We start from the raw sequence: 7996 nt of genomic DNA on the forward strand, positions 1-7996 counted from the left end.
AAGCCCATCCCCTACCTCAGTGTATTGCCATATAAGTATGTGTACATGGACCAATACTTCTATTTTTGTGGATTAATGTATTTACATATGTACACCGCTATGTTTATATCTCTATCCATTGCTTTGCTTCCTAGGTCCTTCCTCTGTTTTCTTTTACCTTCCTCCTGCCCCACCATCACTCTCCCCTTATTTCTGCCTCTTGGTACCTCCTACTAGCTAGTTTGCTGTTGCTCCAACACCCTGCACCTTTCCTCCCCTCGGATCCCTATCTCCTACTTGTTACTGACTACAACACCCCAGTTGTTTCCTTGCCCATGGTGCAGCCTGCTCATTGCCCCCTTCCCCCACCACCCTTACCTCCCAGGTCTCCCAGCTACTCTCTCCTCGGGCAGGCCTCCCATGCCTATCCTTCATAGGTAGATACACCGACTATGACACAGCCCAAACTGATTTTTAAAAATGAAAATAGTAAATAAATAAGAAAAAAATAGAAATTAAAAAAAGAGAGTGAAGAAATATACAAAAATCCTGGGTCTGTTCGCTGGCCTTCAAGATTGTCCAGGAGCTTCCCCTCCCAGCCTGGAGTGCCTCCTTGGGGCTGGTCAGGGGCTTTATAGCTCTGCCTTGCTCCAGATGATGATCCGGTATGCTCTCTTCTTGGTTTTCTCTGTTTTGGGGGGTTCAGACTGCACTGCCTCCCCACCATTGACCTCTGAAATGTCCTCTGTTGCAGTCTGCTCCAGTTAGGGGACAGCGTGACATGTGCTGTTGTAAGCCACCCAGTCTCCTCTGTGTCCCATTAGCTCCTCGCAGGGACATCATCCTCCAAGCCTGGTGTGCCAGCGTGGGGTCCAGTCCACTCTCTAGGACTCTTCCTCTCCTGGGGACAATCTTGAAACATTATCTCTAAAGATATAGAATGATTATGGGGCATATTATGAATAAATTTTAAGGCAATTGAAACTAAATTGAAAGAGAAAAGCCAGATAATTTGCCACAGGAATAATTTTTTCCATCAAAATGCACATGCTCCTTCTTTGAGAATAGCGGTGCCTATCCCGAGAATCTTGCTGATAAACCTTACTCCATCCATCTGACCACACGGATCTTGTTCATTCGGACTTCCTTTTGTATCCCAAAGGCAACCAGATAAACAGATAGTGGGCTTTTATAAGTATGGTCACTGCAATGGTACTTAAAAATGGTTGAAGAGGAGAATTTTGTTATTTGAATTATATCACAATACAAATAAAAAATAAATAAGAATAAGTTAAAGAAGCCAGTAATAAAAGGCTACAACTAAGATTCCACTTAAATAACTCTGTAAAAGGCAAAGTTAGAGAGAAAGGCATTTAATCAGTGGACACTAGTTTTGGGGGATTGGGAATAAGGGGTTTAGTACAAAAGGAAGATACTTCTGAAAGGGCTAGGGATATTCTGCTTCTTTAATCTACTGCTGGCTGTACTACTGTGTGAGTTTGTTAAAATTTATGAACATGTACATTAAAAAATAGAAACGCCCCATGTAAATATGAACTCAACCTAACTAAAAACAAGAAACAAAAGCAAACATGCAAAATCATCAATTCCAAAACGACACACTAGATTGAGAAAGTTTTCCTAACATTTGAATTTGTCAAAAATGAAATCATATCGCACTAACTACTCGAGTGTGATTCTAGTTTAGGTTCGCTTTAAGCTTTACTTAATCAAAAGCCAAGCTTCAATAGCATAAATATTTCAGGTATTCAAAGAAATTGCACTTTCTAATATGTCAGATATATTTATGTGTTGGTGTTGTTTAAAAAGAGATAGTTGTATCTTTGATTGTTCTTTCACTTTTAAAATTGATGCATTGGTTTTCTTTAAAATTAAGACCTTTATAATTTTATTAAAAAGGCTCACTTCTTTCCCAGGTGAAAACAAATTTACCAGTCATTTTCTTGCTCAGTTTGTCTTTTTAGCTGTGACTTTGACAAAATGAAGACTATCATGTGATGCTTATTTCAATTTCCACCTCTCTGCTTAAAATAACTAATCCTCTTAAAAATGTCAGCTCCACCTAAAATTAAATTCACTAGGAAGGCTGAAATTGATATTTAATGTAATCATTTCTGTTTTACCACCATATACAAAGATTTCAATAATGTAATTGTATCTTTTTTATTTATTCATTTATTTTTTCACTAATGTATCTTTACTAGCTAATCTAGGATTGAGCTTCTGTACCCACTGTCTTATATCCTGTAGAATAGAGGAGAACTTCACATTAGGCTGTCTATGTCTGAATCCTTATGAGAACAAATGTCCTGATATTTTTCCAAGGGAGCTGCTGTGGTGGGAGTGGACTGCGGACCTGTGGTTAACAGACCAAAGTGCAACCCACTAAGTCACCAACTCGTCTTGGGTTCTAAAGTCACTATTAAATATTTTTCATACATAATAATTGTTTAAATGTCTCATAGAGAATGCATTATGTTCAAAGGAGTATGAAAACAAGTTATAATTTACTATTTAGCAGACAGAGTAGAATAAAATAGATAAAGGAATAATATGATAAATAGGAATGAGGAAGAATATTTACATTCTAATGATAATCATTTAAGTTCTTCCTGAAGATGTAGAACTTTAGCTAAAGCACATTAAGACTTGAGCTACTTACAGAATTTGAAGAAATTCATTAGCAGTAGAGATACAGCAAATGCTAAGGCCTGAAAGCATAGCAAAACAAGACAAAACAAAAGAAAATAAAACAAGAACATATTTTAAAGAGATAATTTCAAGAAATATAATAAATTTCTGTTTCGTAAAAGGGAACTGTGATAAATATGAGCTATAGCAAGATGATATAAAATCTAATAAAGAATTATTAAAGTCTGAATTTTATTATAAGCTTTTAAGTTTGAAAAGTACAAAACAAGTAAAACACAACCTCTGGCAATGAGAATCGATTGAAGTCTGAACTAACTTGGATCTATAAAGTGATCATCGAATAAGGATTTAAGTCTCTATTTCTGAAGCAAAGTTGGATATTTAGTCAATTTTGGACTGCCATAAAAACTGTTGAATAAAATTCTGGAAAGGATTTAGTAAAATTGGAACTCTTATCCACTCCTGGTGTCTTGTAATTATATACAGTCACTATGGAATGCAGTATGGAAATTCTTAAAACAGATGGAAATTGAAATACTAAATGACTCAGCAATACCACTACTGGGCATATACCCAAAAGAAATAAAAAACATATCATGAACGTGTGCTCCCCTATGTTCATTGCAGAACAAATGGCAAGAAGCTAGAAACAGCCTAAATTCCCATCAGTATACAATTGGATTAAAAAAACAACCACGTCTGGTGTAAACATGCAGCAGAATACTACACATCCCTAAAAAACAGGATGAAACTATGAACACGGATGTGGAGTGATTTGGAAGACATTATGCTAAGCGAAATCAGTCAATCACAAAAGGACAGACACTCTGTGAGTTCTCTACTGTAGGAATAGGCAGCAGAACTGGAACAAGCTCAGACTTGCAGGGCATCACGTCCTCTGGCCAGGGGGGCCAGACAACCTGGTAGAGAGCCTGGCTGGTGCCAATGAACTGTACACCCTCTGCTCTAGATCAGTATTGTGAAGGTCACTTTGCCAGAGGGCGCCTCACTTCAACTGGGATGAAATAGTCAAGGGAGGGAGAGGAAGGGGTTGCTGTCTATTGAGTAGCTGACAAGTAAGTCTATGATGAGGTCTCCCCTGGACAGGTAGACAGTCCTACCAGAGGGATGAGGGATACTCATGGGAAAAATAAGTCAGGAGAAGGACACATGCATTTGTGGGGGAGCACGATGCAAGTCTGTCGGTTGGTAGGACAAGAGGGAGCACTGACCTCCAGGTGGGGGTATAATGACTGAAAATGCTTTTGGGGCACCCTATGGGACTGTCTTTAGTGATATACACCAAATGGGCCACATTTACTCCACCTTCTGGGTGCATCTTGTGGACCCAGTGTGGGTGCCGTGGAGCCCTGAGACACTTCATCCTGGATATTCCAGGTGCCTGGCATTCTCCAGGGGCTGCATCAGTGAGTCCTGAGGCAGAAACTCCATTGGTGAAATGGACTAAACCTCAGACACGTTTGTAACTTGGGGATTTAAGTCAGAAAATACATGGTGTCTAAGGAAGTGGAAGACAGCTGTATCAAGATTGTTGAACTGGTGGTAGGCAGACAAATATAGTCTTGTTACATCAATGCCCTATATGCTGTATTAGGATATGTATTATTTTGGCAAACCTGTGACTGACATTCTAAGTGGTTATTATTGTAAATTTCCCTGACAATTAACTCCCATTGTTTATATAAATAGTGTCCAGCCACAAAAGGACTGATTCTGTACAAGTGGGTAATTCAGGTACTGTTATGGAGCTAGCTTACTTTGGCCCAATATCCCTCTCTCATCAGAGGTTTAAAAAATTAGTACCAGGATCTAATCAAAGACAATGTAAATGGAAGATAGTTATACCCCAAGGGAATGACCAGTAAGACTGTGTACCATAAACTAACATAGAGGTTAAACAAACAAACGAAAACCATAGATCGAGGGATGGCTTCGGGCTCACACCTATTACTAGTTTCAATTTAAGAACAATTAGTTCTTACATCATGGCCCTGCTCGATACTCGCCCTCAGGAACACAGAAGATATGAGTGCTATAGCAAAGCATGGCAAAGAAATTAGATGGTGTCGGCTATTAAATAAAGTAGTGTCTGGGGGTTTAAAGGTTTGTCTCCAAACAAGCAGCCATCTGAGTGAGAAGCCAAATAAATCCAAATGGAAGAAGTGCACCATCATCGGTCACCGAAGGATTGTAAATCACATAATCCGAAGTTGAAGTAGGGTTATTACCAAAGCCTAAATTGTGAGAACTCAGTTAGCAGAAGGCAATGGATGGTAGTGGGAGGCCAAGACACATTTGTGGGAACGGCATCGGAAACAAGCCCTTTATCCATAATAGAGGGTTGGGAGGAAAGTGGTTACCAAACAGAGTGCATTGGGCAGATGAGTATAGAAGGCCAACGAATAGACCCGACTTGAATCATTGAAACTTTGGCAGTTGATCCCCCCCGGGGCACATGCTGGGGCTAATCTGGTTTTCCACATTTTCTGTATTTTTGTTTTGTTCATATTAGCATTTATCTCAGAGGTTTTATGTTATTGTCTAATATGCGATAAATAAGAACAATGTGAAGTTGTGTTATATGTTTTTCTGTTTTCAGTATATGAAACCCAGGCTTGATGAACCTATTGGAACAACAATTAGAATAAGGGCTATTTTGGGGTGGCGGGGGTGGTAAAGGGGAGATGAAGTCAAGGAGTCCAGGAAGAAAAAGAATGTTTGGAAAGTGATTGTGGTAGCAATTGTACAAAGCTGCCTAATGTTATTGAACTATGAAATGATCTATGTATTAATTCCAAATTAATATTAATTTTTGGAAAACTAAAAAGAAAACTAAAATTTTTAAAAACTCTTGAATATATGAATCAGGAGTACAGGGAGAACCAAGATGTATGTTTCTAAATTTGAGTAATTGATTTTTAAGTGCTCTTCTGAATCATTGGAATATTTGACATAATTGTTTTTATTTATCACAGATTAGACAATATAATTATATACCTCTGAAGTGTATAAAGCAAGCCTTAGTTTTTATAGAATGTCTGAGTGGACAAATCATGCTTAAATATTATATTTATCACTTCTTACAAAGAGAACTAGAAGTGAACAGAGATTATAATATGGCAATATATATGTATATGCACATGTACATACATATGGACACAGAATTCTACATCTATTTTGTCACTGAAATTTTTCATGATAGAAAGTTTGGATAAATGAATATGTTAGTGGCACAGTTTTGAAAACATGTACAAAGTATCACAAACAAAACCAAATAAAATATCACTTATTAGGTAGTTCCATATTAACCTTTAGAGAGCTTTCTGTAAAAGGGCCTTCTGTCCTATAATGCATGTCCCATATCCCTAAAGAATTGCCAGTTCATAACAGTTTTTAAGGGAGGTACGTTTAAGGATCATAGGACAGAATTGAGTAGAAATTGATAACAATCATCTCTTGTCAGTATTTCATTATTATGACTGTGTTTGGTAAGGTAGCTTGTCATAACTCTTAAGTAACTAGGTATGAAAAAAATTTGATGAGTACTAATAATTTGAAATTATTAGAAGCAAAAACACACCGACCACACTGATTGTCTGACCCCATTATGTCTCTCCATGGTCTCAAGTGAGGAATGGAGATTCCTGCTTTTGTTTTTCTGTTGTTCTTGACTTTGTATTTCTGTGGTTTTCTCAAGTCACATGACTTGGTGTATTTCAACCTAAGTCTTATACATGAGATGGTAACCCAGAAGAGACCACTTCACATGAATATGTTTATCACAAAATTATTGCCCCTTACATTACAGAAAATAATATGTTATATATTAAGTTTATAATATTCAATGTTAATCGAATATTATATAAGTCTCTAATATTCAATATTAATTGAATATTAATAAGTCTATGAGATGAGCTTTAAAATTATAGATCATTTGTATAAACTATTTGGAACTGTAAAACTCATTTGGAGAATAATAATATTTTTGATAAAATATAATTAGTGCATATGTAATCCAATATGAAACACTTGTAAATAAAAATATACATGAATTTCAAGTATTAGCTTCTTTACATAGGAATTTGTTCATAGAAATGTCATTTATTTAACAAGTATCCTTAATTTGAGTAAATGGATTTCATATATTATTTTTTAAGGGTGATCAATTCAATATGTTTCAATAACAGAGTTTAACAGTGACATGACAGATTGAAATTTAATATTATATATTTATTATCTGAAAATACACTGCACCATGGATATAAAGATATTATCATTAAAATTAGACTAATTATAAAACCACATAAAGTATTTGTATGCTTAACATTTTGTATTCCAATAATAAACCTTGCTAAAAATCCATTTAAGATGGAAACCCGTTACACTTCTGTCCGTCAAGGGAAAGGTGTTTCTCCCCTGATGGGGTTCTCATACTTTAGCATCACTCCAAAACCTTGTGGAGCATAGCTCTCTTAGTGTTCTTCATTGTACAGCTCAGTGCTTTATATGTAATTGCATTTTAACACAGTCCCCAGGAGCTCAGGATGGAAAATCAGCTTCTATCATAGATAAGTGAAAATTGATGCTGCAACCTTTTAAAGATGTAAGATATTGTTTTCTAAAAAAGGAGAAAGGAAATAAAATAAAATAAGACATAGATACTTAATGTCATGTTTTTGGAATCTGTCATTTCTAATCTACTGAATTTAATACGTTATAAAGAAGAGTTGTTTATGGGTAAGCAATTACATAGGAAAGAGAAAAACTCTGTTGAAATAGACCTCTGAATCTTAAGTGAAAAAGTAAAAGATTATTTAAAATGTTCAAGCATGTTTAATTGCAGACCCATAATCATAAAATCATTTAATATAAATACAATGTGACTTTTAATTTTTTTAAATCATTTTATTGTGGGCTTGTACAACACTTATCACAATCCATACAAACATCCATTGTCTCAAGCACATTTGTACATATGTTGCTATCATTGTTTTCAAAACAATTTCTTTCTACTTCAGCTCTTGGTATCAGCTCCTCATTTTTTCCCCTCCCTCCCCCTCCCTTAATTTTTAAAGAAATGTGAAAACGAAGTTAAACATTTCATTTAAAATCTGTTTGGATGTGTTTTGTGGAAACTCATACATTTGTTGTGTTTGGTTTCTGCTTTGACATGGAAAGAATATCAAGACTTCTTATATATTTTTGACATATTGTCAGAAGACTGGTCCCTGGAGAAAGTTATCATACTTGGTAAAGCAACGGGGCAGTAGACAAGAAGACCTGTGATATGATGGATCCACACAGTGGTTATATTGATGGGATC

This window comes from Echinops telfairi, unplaced genomic scaffold (assembly GCF_000313985.2).
Source record: "Echinops telfairi isolate 266 unplaced genomic scaffold, ASM31398v2 ScPeMD7_7469;HRSCAF=8507_1, whole genome shotgun sequence".
In the NCBI taxonomy this organism is placed as follows: Eukaryota; Metazoa; Chordata; class Mammalia; order Afrosoricida; family Tenrecidae; genus Echinops; species Echinops telfairi.